Raw genomic sequence first — 19291 nt, 5'->3', positions numbered from 1 at the left:
GGTTTTCTTACCTACTAAAATTTATTGTGGTGCATTGCACAATTCTGTGAATATACCAAACCTAATGAATTGTATACTTTAGACAAGTTGAACTGGCATGTGAATCATCTCTCAATAAAGCTGTTAAATAAATTTTTAAGCAGATTTTTCTCAATTATATTGAGGTTTTTCATAACTGTACATGGGACACTCTGACCAGAAAATATTAGTATAAATCTATTTTTAATGTTAAATTTCATTTTCTTTTTCATATTCTAAAATCAAGGGTGCAATCCATACTGAAAGAATTCTGGCTTCAACAGCTTTTAAAAATCACAGCCCGGAGCAAAGTAAAATTACAAAAAGTAACATTAAAATACTGAAATTAATGATATCATAATCAGGGAGTGAGGGATAAAATGTGATTAAGTTATTAGTGAATCACTAAGTATGATGTGGTGGAAATGAAATGTGCCTAAGTGTCCTAAGTCCCAAATTCTAGATCTGACCCCATCATTTGTGGAGTATTCTTAGACAAACTACCCAAAATTGCCGAAAAAACTGTAAGTCAGAAATTCATTTTAAGAGTAAGCTGAAGCAATGTTTAAGAAACCATTTGAAAACTGGTGCTTGAAAAAAATAGTGTTGAAATTATTTTGGCTTTGTTGCAGAAAGAGAGATCACTGAGTTCAGAGAGACTATGATGTGTTCCAAGAATCTCTAAAATTTTGTTCTCCACCCACTTTTCCCTGTAGTATCTCTTCAACTGCTTAAATTTTTCTTGTCTCCATATTTTCTCATCTATAAAGGAGAGATGTATTTGCCTTTTAAGAAGTTATTAAACTATAAATTAAGTCCTCTACTTTAGTCAATGAGCCAAACTGGTACTTGGCTTCCTTCATACCCTTTTGGATCTAGGAAGATACAGTGGGTTTTCATGATATTGCAATTATATACTGGAAGCGGGTTTTGTATGTTAGTTCTGTGGATGGGTTTTTTTGTTTTTTTGTTTTTGTTTTTTTTTTAAACAAGAGTCCCAGCCAGAGGAAAGGGAAAGAGCCAGAAGAAATGTTATTAAGGAACAGGGAAGTTCTGATTACCAAAAAAGCAGACTGACACAGAGGTTCTTATCAGGAAGGGTCCCTATTTACAGTAAAGGAGCAAGTCCAAATTTCCATGCATAAAACTACAACTTTTTTTGCAGCCTTCTCTTTCAGAAATCTCATCACAGATCTGCAAATGAATCCATTCTATTTCACAAAAAGTTACACTCTTCTCCAAACTAATTGTTAGCCCCAAAGGATAACAACCATATTAGGATGAAAAAAAAGCTTTCTGTTAAGAAAGGGAAGACACAAGCAGATGGAAATGTTTTCCCAAACTTTTTCAAGCATTACTTAAAACTGTTATAAGGCATGATTATAAATGATCATGAATTTAATACTATTATTTAATTGAATTTTCAATTCTTTTGTAAAGATTAATTATTTCTTATATTAAATTTCCTTCATTGTGTGACAATATGGAAATACATATCCACACACATGTGTGAGCTGCTCAACTATAATTAATGATGCACTTTTATTCTCTATTATTGTGTGGAAAACATTCTGACACAAAATAAATGAAGCATAATCATTCAGAGTAATGATTCGAATGTACTGATTAATGAAACCAAATAGCTTCTCTGTTCTTTAGTTAAATTAAAACATTTACACTCTGGGAATCATAAGGGCATCCCTAAATGGATATTTTCTAGGTAATCATTTTCCCTTATAGAATTCACCTACTTTGCCATCACTGTAAATAAATCCCCATCAGTTGTAAAATGTATCATTATTTTATGTGCAAGAAACAAAAACTCTGTCAATTAAACTATTATACTATACTAAGTTGTCTTCAGAGATGTTAAAAAGCATGCTGAGGAGGAAACAGGAAAGAATGGGACCTATAATGCTTAAAAATCATCAGATGGTAAAAAGAAAAAAAGAAGAAAAGAAAAAGAAAACAGAATCACATGAATAGATAGATGGATAGATAGGCTGACTGATTTCCTGAGCCCCAATACAAGCCTACTGACAGGTTTCCTGGAGATTGGGCTAAGAAATTAGTACAGCTGGCCCTTGAACTACCCAGGGGTTAAGGGTACCACCAACTCCCCATGCAACTGAAAATCCAAATATAACTTGTAACTACCCAAAAAACTTAATTACTAATGACCTGCTACTGACTGGAAGCCTTACCAATAACACAGTCAATGAACATGTATTTTGTATGTTACATATATACTTTATTCTCACAACAAAGTACACTAGAGAAAAGAAAATGCTAAATCATTTATAGAACTGTATTGTAGTTATCAGAAGAAGAAGAAGAAGAAGAAGAAGAAGAAGAAGAAGAAGAAGAAGAAGAAGAAGAAGAAGAAGAGGAGAAGAAGGAGGAGGAGGAGGAGGAGGAGGAGGAGGAGGAGAAATCCATGTAGAAGTAGATCCGTACAGTTCAAACTCATGCTATTCAAGAGTCAACCGTCATTTGTAAAAATCTTCCCAGGGGAGGAACCTAAAACTGGCAAACAGAGATCAATTATGCCAGTTTTCTAATTACAGGCAACTCAAACACAATGGCAGCCATGATGAACACTGCACCTTGTGTTCAACGACTATTTATAAGTATACATAAAATACTTCCTATGATGGAAACTGACGAGCCTGAAAATATTACTAAAAAAATGTATGGATTTTAACATTGATATTGATGAGGGCAGAGACAAGGGAAGTCCCTTAATGTCTCTATATAGTATTCCATCTTCCATCACTGAACCAGTCCGATGGGTGGAGCCCGGCTACAGTGACAGCAGGATTTGTCTTACATTTCTGGTTTAGGAAGAGCTCCAAGTCTTGTCTCTGGTACCCAACTACCATCCTGCGGCAATCCTGGTCCAGACAGGCTCTAGAAAACTAGAGAAGCAACGAAGCAATAAGCACTAGTACTGGCAGACATAATAGGTCTTACAGCTTAACACTGCCACTTAATTGCTATGTGATCTTGAGAATGATACTGAACCTCGATGATCTCAGGGAGGAATAACAGGGATAATAATCAGATTTGTCATGATGATTCACTCAGATAACATATGTAAAACACCTATGCAATAAATGGTACAAGATAGGTGTTCAGTAATTTAGAAAATGACATTATCACAAATGTTGCCTCTGTTTTTATTTAAAAAAATAACTTTAAGTACTATAGATTTCAGTACTAATCATTCTATGAATATACACTGATTTGTGTCTCTATTTCTAATTTCTAACCTCAAAGATCACACTTAATGTTACGGGAGTTTTTTCCCTCTGTTCCTCAGACCTCAACACATGTCATTAAGCAACTCGTAGATATTTTACCAACTCAACCATTCACTCAACAGATAATAACTAAGGATTTGCCATGTGCAAGACACCATCCTAGGCAGGAGGAATACACTGATCTCTACCCCTGAGTTTACAAACCGTGCTCAGTTAAGATGTAGTCTTATTCATTGGCAACAAAAATACACACGTTTAAATCACTACATACAGGTAGAGGTGGTCTCCTCCCATAGATTTACAATAACCTGTTACCCTACTCCACTCTGACCAGAAAATATAAGAAAATAAGTCACCTTCATTAATTATTAAAACTACCAGCTCTAACTATATAGACCACAGTCTCATGTTCCAGCACCCTCAACTAATGGGGTCTAAAAATGAAAAATGTCTGTACAAGCCTCATAACTTGTAAAGGAGCCAATCACAAATTTTACCTAATTAAAAGTATCATACTGCAAAATTGTTAGTTCACGGACAAAAGAACTTCACTAACACAAAAATGCATTTCTATATGATGCCATAAAATATTTCAATATATTCACAGATTGAGCTTTCCCTGCAACTCCAAAATCTCATTTTCTCATGTAAAACTTCTTCCAGTTAGGAAAAAAAACGAAGGGAGCTGAAAAACCTGTCTTGAGGAAATTATACTGTATTGTAAGTAGCTAAGAAAGAGATTGTATGGTATTCGACTAAAAAGCCTGTCGCCTGTCAGTAGAGAAAAAGCCAGTTTTCTCCATTTGTTCAGCACCACACTGTGTTCCCCTCCAATCCTACCTCATGTCCAGTAACCCCCAGATTCTACACTATGAGCTGACTTAGACTTCTACACTGCTTACTATAAGAATCACCAAAGACAAGATGTTTTGAAGTGAGGATGAACATGCACATATTTTTGTACAAGATGAGTATCTACTTTGCTATTTCTGGCGAAGGACAGGGAACGTCCAAGGTTGTCAGTACAACTTTTATCTCCTGTGATTTAAATGGACCTTTAGCAAGCACAAGAATATAACTTCAAAAGAAAGATTTTTTTTTTCCATGATAAAACAAAGCAAGCCAGGGAATATTTTCCAGGCTGGGGGGCACTAACAGTCCTTCCACTGAGAATTAAGTTGGTAGAAAATTTTGAGAGAGGAAAAATCAGAAGTAAAAAAATTACCTTTGCAATAAGGAAAACAAAATAAGGCAAATATAGACAAAGTAAAGACAAAATGTTTCAACAATGGCAATAGAGTATACAACTAAAACAGAAAGAACAGTGACTCTCAGACAAGTTTAACTTTAGGGGTCTAACAATATTGAAGTGAGTGGACAATAGATGGGAGTTACACAGTGGACTCATAGATCCCGGTTTTCAAATGGTGTGACCGACAGAACAGGCATCATTTCTAGATCAATTATTAGTTATCTCATAAAAAGTAACAGTAACGTGGACAATCCAACTGATTCCAACAAACATTTCTTGAATACATTAGTAAACTCTGTAAGTGCTCTGCGACAGAGACATAAATCCAAGTCCAAAATGTGTTTTAATGAACTCAGACCATAGTTTATTTTCAAAGATCTGTGCAGTTAATGTTCAAATAAGTATTAGGTTCTGACATATGAACTTGACATGTTTGTAGCTCAAAAACAGTTGAATAATAGTAATTTCACATGCTTCAACTTGATACACAACACTTATCACTGAAAGCTAAAAAAAACAACTATGAAATATAAGTCTAGGGAAAATGTCTCTAAAAGTACAGAAATCAAGATGCAAAAAAAAAAACCCAAATTCATTCATTTGACTTTGCAAAGCAGGACAGCTTCTTGGAGCAGATGGCATCTGAACTACGAATCAGGTTTTGAGAGTTGGAAGAGTTAGAAGAGGGAATATAGTGAGGAGGAAGTGGCAGATGGGAATTTTAGACTGGGGAAAAGCAAGAACATAAGTACAAGATCATAAAGTGTAATAGAATAATTCAAATGGCAAAATCATCTATTTTAATGTCATAGAACAAGTATGTGAGGTTCTTTATTAAAACAGAATTTAAATTCAATTCACCTGGGAAAACAGATTTGTCTTATAATAAAAAAAAAAAAAAAATACCCTAGGATAATATAAAGGTTTTCTGATAAATGATAAAAGGAAAATTAAGAACATCAAATCAACCAATCCCTATAAAAGAGCTACAAATGGTCTCCAACTCATAGAAGTCTCAATATAAAATAATAGACTAAAACCTCCTCATTCTGCTATAGATGCATCACAAGGTTGCACTGGATACTATTCTGTTCAGTAATAGGCAAGAGCTTTCCCTTTGATGAGTGTCCTTATGGATGCCTCTGCCTTTCCTCTAAATATCAGGGTTTTAAGAAAGGCCCACTGGATTTAAAGGTCAAGTTATTCCCACCACTCCATTTACAAATCACTACAAGTAACCATTATACATTTACCATGGAACTGGCAAAATTTAATAATCACTAGACCTTACTGAGTGCTTTGTGAGAATGCTGGGTTTTGCATGGTTATGAAGATGGTAATGAAGTCAAATCTACTGCTCCATTACACATATTATTTTTAGCCACAATAACAGTGTTCCGTTTAGGCTTTAGGACTGTATTTAAATAGATAGTTTAGGAAACAATAAAGCCTAAAAGAATACAGTAGGTGTATTCCAAATTTAGAGTGAGTAGGAAACATCAGGGGAATTTTATCTACTCCATCAAACAATAAAACACTCTGAGCCAGCAACACAAAGAGGCCAAGAAAACAGGGGATGGGAACTTTTTTTTTTGTTATTGGAGAGTCAGCAAGCTAATAAAAATATTAATCAAAGAGCACATAAAACAATTATTGTTTGGCAGGAATTTTTTTTAAAGAGAAATATTAGATGCTGTGCTAGTTCTAATGCATAAACATTCAACACGAGAGATACACTATATATCACAACCAGTTAAAGGAGCAGGACAAGGGGAAGAACAGAGTTAAGGGACCAAGTGAAGGAGAAATGAGACACATACAGAGAAAGAAAACACTGAAGAAAAAAATACAGAAAAAAGCACCTATAATCAAATCCACAAGAACATGGAATAGTATTGCTTGATCTCTCAAAATATTTTTGCTGAAGCCTATTAGAGGTCTGTGTAGTTTCATGAATATATGCAAAATGGAGATACCTTATATAGTATTACTTCAAAGACCATATAAAATTATGTTAAGGATTGACTATAAACCAACAGACCAGAGATTCTTTCTCAGCTAGAGCCCATGACATTAGACCCTAATGCAAAAAGAATATAACCAGTACTTTTGGGAAAGTGAAATACTCCTACTAAAAGTGTTGGAAAACATCATAATGTCATAAGTTAATCATTGCTTATATGCTTCAGCATGATACAAAGTTTGTTCATAAAAGTTCTAGAAGGTAAGCTTCATTTGTGAAAGGTAACCATAAATTTCAACAATTTTATCTCCATTTAGAGTTTTAGATTTAGAGAATTAGGTTGTGATTGTTTACAAGATCCTTATACAAAAAAAAAAAAAAGATCCTTATACAATTTTATGTCAATTTTATTTTTCTGGTCTGATAGTTGGGTTTGGTTTTGGTTTTTAAAGATTTATTTATCTATTTTAGAGAGAGCGTGTGCGTCCCTGTGTGAGCACAGCAGCAAGGGGAAGAGGGAGAGAATTTCCAGCAGACTCCTCACCAAGTGAGGAGCTAACATGCGGCTCGATCCTAGACCCTGAGATCATTACCTGAGCAGAAATCAAGAGTTAGACACTTAACCAACTGAGCCACCCAGGTACCCCTGGTTTTGGTTTTAATTTAGAGGTGGAAGGAGATGAATTATAAGATATTTCTAGAACTTAATATGAATTCAAAATTGATCATAAGAAAGCCCAACAGCAGGATGCCTGGGTGGCTCAGCGGTTTAGCACCTGCCTTCACCCCAGGGTGTGATCCTGGAGTCCAAGGATGGAGTCCCACATCGGGCTCCCTGCATGGAGCTTGCTTCTCCCTCTGCCTGTGTCTCTGCCTTTCTCTCTCTCTCTCTCTCTGTCTCTCGTGAATAAATAAAATCTTTTTTAAAAAGAAATTAAAAAAAAAAAAAAAAGAAAGAAAGTCCAACAGGGCATGTGACTGTGTTTTGTCTACATGTTCTCTATATACTATTTTACTTTCCATGTTATTATTTGTAGGGACTATACCACCTAAGTCCTAAGAGCCCCCAAAGTACTCACCCAACTGGCTTTCCAGATGCAAAAATGGTTCAGGACCCTGTCACTGATTTTTAGGTGGAGTGAGAAGGCAGTGGCAGAAAGGACAGTGAAGGGCTGGCTCTTCTTAAAGACCTGAGACAGCAGGATAGTAGGAGAAGCCCAGAGTAGGAAAACTGGTCACTGTTACAGCACTCTCTTTTATTATCAACACCTGACTGCCTCTGCACCATGGTCTCACACTGATGAAGCTTTGGCCAAAATCCACCTTAGCACAGAGCAAGAGTCAGCAAACCTTTCTGTTGAGAGCCAGGAAGCATTTTCAGCTTTGTAGGCCAGACTCCAAAGCAACCACAGACAATACTTAGACAAATGGGATGGCTGTACACCCATAAAACTTTATTTATAAAACCAGGCTGTGGGCCATAGGTTGACAACATCTGGCAATGACTTCTCAACTCTCTGGAAAGTTATTTTTCTGGCAACATTCATATCCTCATTTTGAAGGGATTAGGAGTCCTAGCAGCTATTATATCATTTGGGTACAATGATAATAGTAACAACAAGCACCACACTGGCTCTTGCTACCAGTGGCCTTTCTTGAGCACTTGCTATGTACCAGAAACTGCACTAATTAGTTTACATATAATTCCCTGAAAACTCTCACCTCCTTGAGGTAATTACTGTTACCATCATTCCTATTTTCAGATATAAATGTCACAGTATAAATGTCAGCCTCCACTGGTGGAGAAACTAAATTCAAGATCTTTGTGACTCTGATTCTTACCTTGTTCATGGGCATCTGACTTTAGACTTCACCGCCATCAATGAGGAGCTTATTTAAATGCCAATTCCTGAGGTCCACTTTCAAAGGTTCTAATTGAATCATCTGGGTTAGACCTAGGATTCTGCATTTTAACACATCCTTCTGGTAAATCTGGTGCAAACTATCAGTGGAACACAGAAATAGCACAAGATCATATAGCATCCAAGCCAAAAGCCAAGTATCGTGTTGAAAAAGGGACTGCTGGTGCCTGCTAAAACCATACTTTGAGCAAATGATCATCCTTAATGAGGAAAAGCTGCAATCAATTTTAAGATAAATTTTACTTTCAGTCTGCTTCATATTTTTATGCATTAAAAATTATGAAAGTTATAATGAGTTTTTAATACTTGATGTAAATATAAAAGTTTTAAATTATAAAAGCCAATTTTTGTTAAAATTATTAGCTAAATAAATCACTGATATTTTAAGCATAGGGAGAGACTAATAATCATCTGGTAGCATTTTTGTTTTAAACATGTAAATATAGAGATGTAAATCTCTCCTTCCATCTTCCAAGTGTTAACAGAATAGCATGTTTTACTTATGTGCCACTGAGGATGGCTGGAGAAGAACTGTGACATTGTTCGGCAATAATTTCATTTGGAGTTAATTCTGACAACACAACTTGTTGAATAAGAAGTAGATCATAGCCCAAGAGGTGAACTCAGATATGAAGCAGGAGCCTCATAAATTCTGCCCTCAGAAGCACATGGGACCAGAAGCTCAGTCACCAGCAAGCCCACATGACCTGAATGTTGACAAAGGTCCTCTATCACAAGTTAATGCAGGTCAGAGACAGAATAGCAAAATGGTTTAAAAGAAAATCCTGGGAGGATTTTCTCACTTCTGAAAGTAGCTGATGCCCCTGGGCCCTAAGAAGAAAGCTTCAGCTTTTCTGTAAGAGTCCAGAATCATCTGCATTGGCAATCTCACAATAGCAGAGTTGGGGTCAGCCACCTTGGTAGGAAGCAGGGACTCATTTATTTACCACATGTCTAAGCCAAGATACATATGCTAAGTGCTGCAGCTAAATCACTGATAAAAATGTACTACTCCCTGTTCTCAAGGAGCTTATAATCTGATAGAATTGAGGCTTCCAACCCCAGCTTATGTCAGCTTCTGGTCATGTCATTCTAAGCTTCTAGTCATGTCATTAAAGTTCTTGAGCCTCAGGCTTTTTTTATTCGTAAATTAGAGGTAATAAGTTCTTCAGTTATTAGTGTCAAATGAGAATCTCTGTAATGTGTAAGGTACTGCTATATAATTAATTGGTTGTTCTCAGTGCATTGTGAAGAGGAAGCCAGGAGTGGGCTCTAGAGGAAGGCCCACTAAATGCACAAACAGTAAATGAGCAGAAGAGAAAGAACTGCCTGTTACTACACTCAGGTCCATTCTTAACAAAGGGAACACTAAATGAGGGCATGACCCAGGTTAGTTTTACTAGTGTACCCCTTATTCTTAGAAACCTCACAGGGATGAGGGAGTGGTATCCTACAGACTGGAGAGAAAAGTATGGTACTGTTCTCCCTCAACATCATGGGACCCAAAGGAAAGGGTCTGCAAAAAAGAATTCCATGAAAGATGGTGAGCAAACAACTATTTGGCAAACCTTCTGTCCAGAAATTCCACTGACTACCAACCTTCAGAGATATTTAATCCACTATAGAAACTATAAACTACTGTATTGTGTCCCAAGCTCTTAAAATAATAAGAAATCTGCGCAATAAATTATTCTACTACATTTTCTGGAACTGCACAATTATTTATAAAATTCTAATGTTTTAATCATTGAAAAAAGTTAATAAAATTCTAAATACAAATCCAAGCTTAATCTCCATAGCATTCATTTTACTTTATTCATATTGAAATATATTTATTGCTTTTCAGGTATATGACGGGGTAAATTAATCCTATAAACACACACACACACACAAAGTCAATAAACATATCCACCCATACAAAAAAAAAAAAAGAATGGAGAACAGAAAACACACTGCATTCATAAATATAATAGATTCGCTCATTCCACTGTAAAAATGGATGTTACTGTTTTCTTCTCAATCCTTAAAATATATATGTGTGTGTATATATATGCAAAACACAATGGTAGAGACTGTTGATTCATATGCCATTGTATTTAATAAGTACATACTTCAACAAGCCTATAAAGAAATCCTGATCAATTATATATTGAAATTTCAGTTAATCCAAACATCTAGGCATTTAAAAATGAATTATTTGCAACAAAGACATTTCAAGAAAACTACAGACTATTATTGCTTATGAACACAGATACAAATATCCTCAACAAAATATCACTGAAGCCACATCCAACAACATGTAAAATGGATTACATATCATTATCCCACATGGTCATGATATGTAATCTATACAAAACAAACTTGGTTTAATATCTGAAAAAAATCACTTAATGTAACACACCTATCAACAGACTAAAAAAACAAAAACCACGTGATATTAATAAACGCATTTGAAAAACACTCAACCCGTTTTCACAATAAAAGCACAAAAAAAAAAAAAAAGCTAGGAATAGAAGAGAATGTGCTCAACAAGATAAAGGCCATTTACCAAAACCAACAGATTATATCATACTTAATGGTGAAAGACTAGAAACTTTCCCCATGAGATCAAAGAGACAAGAATATCTGTTCTCACTTCTCTTCAATATTGTATTAAAAGTTCTAGCCAGGGCAATTAATCAAGAAAAAGAAATAAAAGCCATTCAGACTGGAAAGACTAACTCTATTTGCAGAAGACACGCCCATATATTAGAAATTCCTACAGAACTCATTTTAAAACTTAGAATAAATAATTCAAAAGTTGCACGATACAAGATAAATATACAAAAATCAATTGTATTTCTATACCCTTGCTTGAATAATCCAAAAATGAAATTAAGAAAACAGCTCTACCTAACTAAAGTTAATACTACTATGTTGCCTATTTAACACTGCTAACAAAGAAAATCTTACCAGCTATCTCCAAAAGAAAACAAAATTCTAGGGATACCTGGGTGGCTCAGCAGTTGAGCATCTGCCTTCAGCTCAGGGCGTGATCCCAGGATCCAGGGATGGAGTCCCACATCAGGCTTCCTGTGGGTAGCCTGCTTCTCCCTCTGTCTATGTCTCTGCCTCTCTCTGTGTGTCTCTCATGATAAATAAAATCTTTTAAAAAATTCTATAACTGGGCAGCCTGGGTGGCTCAGGGGGGTTTAGCACCGCCTTCAGCCCAGAGCACGATCCTGGAGACCCGGGATCAAGTCCCGCATCGGGCTCCCTGCATGGAGCCTGCTTCTCCCTCTGCCTTTGTCTCTGCCTCTCTCTCTGTTTCTCATGAATAAATAAAATCTTTAAAAATAAAAAAAAAATAAAATAATTCTATAACTATGCACAATGAAGATGTTCACTAGACACTGGTGATCCACTTGGAACACACACAAACATCGAATCTGAAACTAATGCAGTGTTATATGTCAACTATACCTCAACTAAAAGAATTCTATTACTTAATAATTTGACAAAAGAACTACAAAACCTAAACTGTGAAAACTAAAAACCATTTAGTTTCATTTCTGTTGAAAGAAATGAAGGTCTATATGAATGGAAAAATATCCCATGATCATGGTGAACTATGGTGTATTTGTCATACATGGCACCTGAGAAAAATGCTTCCTAACCTTCAGAGAGCTGCCAGAAGCCAACTTCTTCTCACTCTACACGTAAAACAACAAGATACCTTCCTCTCATTCCCATACGCTTCTAGAAGAACCAGGCTAAAATTAAAACCGAAACAGATACAAAGAAACTGTATCCATCCCTGATGATACTGTTCAGATGTTAAACCACACTAATTCTGAAGGCCTACCTACCTCTGGATTTTCTATGATGAGGCAACCCAAGTCCCTTATTATTAATAAAAGCCAGTGTGAGTTCATTCTCCTTACTCATCATCAAACACATCTTAATTGACTGAATCACATAGTTAGGAAATGCTAATGGATAAGTGGAAAAGAAATAAAATCTTGGAGGCAAGTGTTAAAATAGTTTCTGAAGAAAGGTCAACTACCTTCCTCCCTCAAGGATGGAACAATGTCTCAAAGCTTCACCCAGAACTCTTGCTCAAATCTTTTCCTACCTCAAAGATCTTACGTGAGTTCCAGTTCCCTAATTTTAATGATGTTAGCACACATGCACCCAGATGCTCTACAATCAACTTATACATAATATAAGTAGTACTGAACTCAGAATATAACCCCAAATCGTCTCTCCCACAATGACCCTGTGGAAATGGCATCATCATTATCCAAATCACCCAGTCCTGAAACATCAGCATCCTCTCTCCCTCTTTCTCTCCATTTGTAATTCCCTGGCATCAAAATATTCTTCAGGAAATGTTCTTAATTCTACTTACTGCTTGCATTCCAAAACATCCTTATTTTAGGCTAGACCACAATTTTTATTTCCTACTTGGATCTCCTTGACTCTAGTTTCTCCTCCATTAAATCCAATCTGCATGCTGTTCAGATTAAGCTTTTCACATTATTGTTTTCACCATGTTGCTGCTGTACTTGAAAAGTTCCATTAGATCCTTCACTGACTACAAAATAGTGCTCCATAACCTAGTGCCACCAGCCTGAGTTAAATGTCTGCTAAAAAATAAACTAGGGATCCCTGGGTGGCGCAGCGGTTTGGCGCCTGCCTTTGGCCCAGGGCGCGATCCTGGAGACCCGGGATCGAATCCCACGTCGGACTCCCGGTGCATGGAGCCTGCTTCTCCCTCTGCCTGTGTCTCTGCCTCTCTCTCTCTCTCTCTCTCTCTCTCTCTCTGTGACTATCATAAATAATAAATAAAAATTAAAAAAATAAAAAATAAACTAGATAATGGTAGTGAAGTTAGTGGTTGTTTCACTTGCTATAGTGAAGTTGTAAAAAGCATCACCATGGGCACCTGTAGGAGGTGAAATCATGTTCTGGGGACAGATTGCATATACCCAAAACTTGGGTTTTAAAAAAAAGTGATTTCTATGTTACATACTCTGTCTCCTAATGTTTAACACAAAATACTATGCTATTTTCCTCATTTTGCCAATACTCATGCTCTTCCCTCATCAAAACCACGTCTTAACTCTTCCCTCTAACACCTATATGAAAAAATGAGATGCAGTGTCTCTTAGTTCTTGCAATTACTTCCCATTTATCAATATATTTGATATGAACACTTACAAAAATCTAAAGTGTCCCAGATCTCATGGGAATTAATTGCAACTTTTTAAGTTGCCTTTACTGACATTAATGCCCAAAAACATGAGACAAAGAATAAAGAAATTAAAATATGGAGGTCAAAAGTTTAGGGAGAGCTGGAGTTCCATTTAATGAAAAAATAACTGTAAACTATAAATAACCATAATATAGTCATTGTCATCTGTTTGCAAATAATTTGAAGGAATTAGACTAATTTTTCAACACTCTAGCTATAAAGTTCTAGTTAAGTTTTTTCAAAGTATATCCATCATACGCAAAAAAGAAAATACAGTCAAGAATTGACTCTAAAAATTAAAAATAGTAAGAAGGCCTATAATCAATACATTATTCCTCAGGTCAATTTCTGCAGGTATGTAAGATAAGTAAGAATACAAATTAATGTAAAGGAGCATCACAATGGTTTAGATAGCAACCACTATTTATACACTTTGATTTCAACATAAGTTACTAACTAAAAACATCTTAAAATCATTCCCTCCTTGGGAAAGGAGAACTGGTTCCAAATATTTCAGAGCTCATTAGGTGTGTAAGTGAAAAGCAATGAAAAAAAATAGCCAAGAGATATTTTACATTTAAGTTACACAAGTATGTGGTTCCAGAATTTAAATCAGTATATTCTGTTGATTGACATATATAACTTTATATTTTCAAGTACATCTCATACATAGAAGTATTTACCATATACACATACAAGTACACATATACAGAATGAAAAGTTTAAAATCATGTTCATTTAAATTATCTATCCTCTAATCCTTTACCATTTGAGAAAGCAAAGGATAATAGTTTTAAGATGACTAAATATAAAATATACATACTGCAGATATTTAGAAACTATAGGTTTAAAAAAGCATATGTGGTACACCTGGGTTGCTCAGTCAGTTAAGCTTGTAACTCTTGATTTCAGCTCAGGTCATGATCTCAGGGTCATGAGATGGAGCACCACCCAGCAAACAGCCTGCTAAGATTCTCTCCCTGCCCTATTCATTCACACTGGCACTCTTACTAAAAAAAAAAAATAAAATAAAAATAAAAAAGCATATGCACATTCCTTCATGGAGGGGAAGAAAGGGTCTGAACGAAGTGGCCTTCCCAAGCACTCTGTTGCTTTCCTTTATATTTCACATTTGCATGACAGACAGATCATGGGTTGTCTCCTCACCAGATTGTGTATTTCTAAGGGGAATGGATTAGGGCCAGGAATCCCCAGATGAAGCACAAAGCCTGTCACATAGAAGGAACTCAGTTAATATTTTCTTCTACAACCAAAAAAGCTTTAATATCCATTGTCCTATTGATTTGGTTACATTTTTAAAGCATTTTTGAAGATTTTTTTTTGAAGATTTTTTAGCATAAAACACTTCTCGTACATAATATATTTAACAGTACATTATTATATTACTTAACAGTATAACAGTTACTCTACTCATTGTATGCAGCATTATTTCCTTTCACTTGTTTTACACTTAATATTGTCCAGATTTCATGGGAGAACTCAGCTCTAATCCAGATTTCTGAGCTGTGATCAATAAAGTCTGCATTTTATATAGATTCTGATCATATGTTCCACAGCCCAAAAAGCTCACATTTTTTCAAATCTCCAGGTAGAATAAAGATCAGTTCATTTCCCCTTTTTCAGATCCTTCGATTGTGACTGAAAACTCCATGTGGGATTTCAGATTAGAAACACTAAGGGTTGGGCAGCCCAGGTGGCTCGGCAGTTTAGTGCCGCCTTCAGCCCAGGGTGTGATCCTGGGGTCCTGGGATCGAGTCCCGCGTCGGGCTCCCTGCATGGAGCCTGCTTCACCCTCTGCCTAGGTCTCTGCCTCTCTCTCTGTCTCTCACGAATAAATAAATAAAATCTTTAAAAAAAAAAAAAAAAAGAAAGAAACCCTAGGGGTTGATGACAGTAAAACTGTATGTCGTAAAACCCTAACTATTTGGAATCTTCAAGGAATAAGTTCTCTAAAAGGGCTTTGGTATAGTGATCTATCAAACAGTTTTGATAGTGAACACTTCAGTCTCATAATTTTTATAATTTTTAATGATTATAAACTGCATTACACATTTTTAATCCCTTATGAAGTCTGTACTGAAAACTAACTATTCTTAGTGACTTGAGGTTACCATTTTGAACACTAGTTACTTTGAGAATGACCTCTGCCAAGGCATATTATCAGATTCTAGGATAGCACTGCGTGTGCTGAGTTGTCTTCAGCACAGTATTGTGATGCCATCAAGGACACGCAGTTATACGCGCGCACACACACACACACACACAAACACATCCTGTATCTCTTGTGCTCTCATAGGATCCACTGATGAAGGTAGGTTTCCCACCTAGATTCTTACCATCTTTCACCATGTCATGAGCTAGCTCTTTTTGTCTGAAGAGGCTCAACTTTTACACATATCCTGAGCAGTTCCTCTTAAGTTAATTTGCTGACAAGTGCTCAGAGGCTTTTTCTGGTGGCTCTCTTCTTCCCCCTTTGAGTAATAAAACTTAGAAAGCTTTCATCTAAACTGGTAATATTGAAAGAAGCAAAATTCAAACTCCAAAAGTTTTCCACAAAATGGACTACAAGAGTTCGTCGTTAAACTCTTAGCCGCATCTTATGTTTATATTCCCTCAGATGCTTTCATTGGCATTCAGCACAGTGCTCAGAAAAGCAAACGGTGGGTGAGAAGACTACCCAGCTACAGGATAAAAAAAGTTACCAATTTCTCCAGCACAGGTGAGCAAGCTATGTGTAACAAACATTACAACCAAAATGAACCTCGATCCCAATTAGAGAATCACTCAATATGCAAGATATATTCTAAATAAAATGTGATCATTCAGGATGCAATTATTTAACTTGATCTCTTCAGAGGAACTATTTTAAAGGCAGGAACAATGGCCTAGGATTTCCTACCAGCTTTTTCAAATCAATATTTGTAAATGATGTTTCTGTTTCCTAGGAAACTAAGTAGGTTATACCTACGGCAAGAAAACTCTACCAGTGTCATTTTTCCTTTTATCCTCGGCTCATACATGTGGTTACTGCTTATTAAGAAGTAAAAAAAAATTACCTTCCAGTATCACTGAAATTCACAATAAAACAAGAAAGCAGCCAAAATGCCACCTTCTCAAAAGCCTTCTTCTTCTCTAGGGGTGTGATGGAAGAGTAAAAAGACTAAAAGCCTGCAGAGAGAGCTCCAAAAAAGTAGAAACGGGTTTATGACCAAGTTCAGGAAGTGCCCAACACAGTCTGTGGCCTTAGCTTAATTCATTAAGTGAAAGGGGAGACCAAAAAAAAGAAAAGTGAAAAACCTGGATTTATTAGAAATAACAAGTCAGACATTTCAGAGTTCAAATTCCAAATCTCATTCCTTATAGTTACTGTAATTCTCTGAATCACAGCTCTTTAAAAAAAAAAAGTAAAATATATAGCTCCATTCAATTCATATGAATTCAGTTAAAAAATGAATACAATACCAATTTCATCTCTTAAAACATCTCCAAGAGTTGTGTTCAAGGATGGCAAAACAGGTATTTTCTCAATGATTTTATGACGAGTATAAAATAAAGTTATTTGCTGAGCTCTCATCTTAGAGAGTTTACATGAACACCTGGCATTTTCAGAAAGTACAATGAAATATCACTTCTACAAACATCTGTAAATGAACCTTTAACTGTGAGAATGTGATTAGTATGCATTGGATGTATTTGCTGGGTTCACAATACAAAGTTGCCCTTTCTTTTTAGTTAACAAGTAAATACTGGAGGAAACTGGGACACAAAATCATAGCATGTATGAGCTATAAATGTGACTGTACAGTTAGTTTGCTTAAACAGTTTCAAATTTCTAAAACCCATTATTAAATCACAGTAACTTGTGAGGCATTGCAACCCTGGCCCAAAGATCGGATACTACATATGCTGCTGAGCTTTGCTGCTTAACAAGACTCAGACACTACATCCCAACATTTTTAACACATTTTTAAGTTTCCAGTATTTTCACAAACACTTAACTACACACCATACTTTAAAATATAAATGTTATACATATATTCATGTGCTTTTATGATTTAAATGTCTGCAAAGCAACTTTTTTTCAAAAGCGGCAACTCATTATTTTTCCATACTCAAACCCCAACTCCACAAAGTGCTCCTCCAAATACTTTTTAAAAATATTCCTTTTGACTTCTAGGTGCATCTGTTGGCCTGCCACACAGATATTCAGAATTCAATTTTCCATTTTTCTCCCTTTATGATACATACAAAGCCAATAAAGAAACTAAGAAATGGAAACAACCCACCAGCTAAACTACTTGTTATGAACCACAGTTAGGTTCTACTATCAAATGATATTTAGACACTTCAGCTCTAAATTTCTCTCTGTAGCATTCACCTCCTCATAAAACCCCAGAAATCTTGGTCCTGGGAATGTAACCATTCCAACTCTAATACTAAAGATAATTCCAATTTTCAGTTTATCATTCACAACTAATGCTGAACTCACTACTCAGTATATCTTGAAATCACACACTGATGAGAGGACATTGGGCCCATTTTAATTAAGTGCTAAAAATGATCCAGGTAATTACTGTCGGTATTGCTTACCTTCTGGCAGAAGCTTGGTGTTATAAACTGCTAGGCCAATCAAATAATAATAATTATTATTATTATTATCATCATCATCATTATAATTACGATTAGAACTTCCACCATATCCAGAAACACGGAGTCCTCTGGTACAGATTTTGAGTTAGAGCCCCAAGAGCTATATTCCTATTTGGGACCCTCTACTATGTATTTAAGCTCTGTAAAGACCTAGTAAAAGTCACTTTACTTTTGCCTGCATAATAAGACAATTTCTCAAGTGCCTTCAAGCTTCCATGATTCTTTAGGCCTACTGCCCTAAAGTTCTTAGAATGAATAATGAATGGTTTTATCAAATCTCGTAAGTAGGTTTTGTCACAAGACAGGAATGCATACTTCTCAGATATTTAGTCAAGACCACAGGAAAGAATCATTATAAAAATGAGAGCTTAGTAACCTTAGTTTTTTAGTTTTTATGCAAGGATTCTTCATCACTGGCTTAACATTTTTTGGAAAATGCTTTGCTAGGTAGTTTATGGGGCACTGCCTAGCAAAGTTATATTCGAATTATATTCAAATCTTAAAAGGTTTATATTTAAGCAAACAAGTAAACAAATTCACACAGAATACTTAATATTTTCAAGTCTTTAAAGCAATAATATTGCATGCCATAGGCCACATTATATAACACAAATGACTCAAGTTTCATTAACGTGTGTTTACTTTCTGAAGGTCAGAAAAGGCTATTTTTATGACTCATTTTTTGCTGCTGGACTTCTATTCCTAATTATTATTCTATAAATGGTTTTAAAGAAATCTCTTTGCCCTACATCAACCCTCTTAAGCATATAAGTCCTTTACAATACAAATCTTCTCATGTCCAGAAACATGAGCTATTACACCCTGCCAAGAGAGGAAGACTATGTGAGACCATCACATAAGAGTGCTGGCCTTATACTCAGCTTCTGTAACTCTCAGAGCCTTTCCTGGAGCCTAGCCGCCTAGGTACACCCACACCACAAATACCAAGCAATTCATTCAGTAAAT

The 19291-nt window shown here is 35.8% G+C and overlaps 1 protein-coding gene across 12 annotated transcripts in view; it reads right to left on the bottom strand.

The window, feature by feature from the left end:
- KLF12 (KLF transcription factor 12) overlaps positions 1-19291 on the bottom strand; it is a 590400-nt gene that overhangs the window by 376288 nt on the left and 194821 nt on the right. The window contains exon 1 of one of the 12 annotated variants that reach the window (XM_072782797.1): positions 2849-2937. The exons of the other annotated variants lie outside the window; for them this stretch is intronic. The gene's annotated coding sequence lies outside the window, so the exon portion shown is untranslated. Of the gene's footprint in view, positions 1-2848; positions 2938-19291 lie in introns of those variants that run through there. 12 annotated transcript variants of the gene reach the window in all.

This window comes from Canis lupus, chromosome 17 (genome assembly GCF_048164855.1).
Source record: "Canis lupus baileyi chromosome 17, mCanLup2.hap1, whole genome shotgun sequence".
In the NCBI taxonomy this organism is placed as follows: domain Eukaryota; kingdom Metazoa; phylum Chordata; class Mammalia; order Carnivora; family Canidae; genus Canis; species Canis lupus.
The sequence above is the reverse complement of the archived record's forward strand: the minus strand, read 5'-3'. Positions and strand labels throughout refer to the sequence as shown.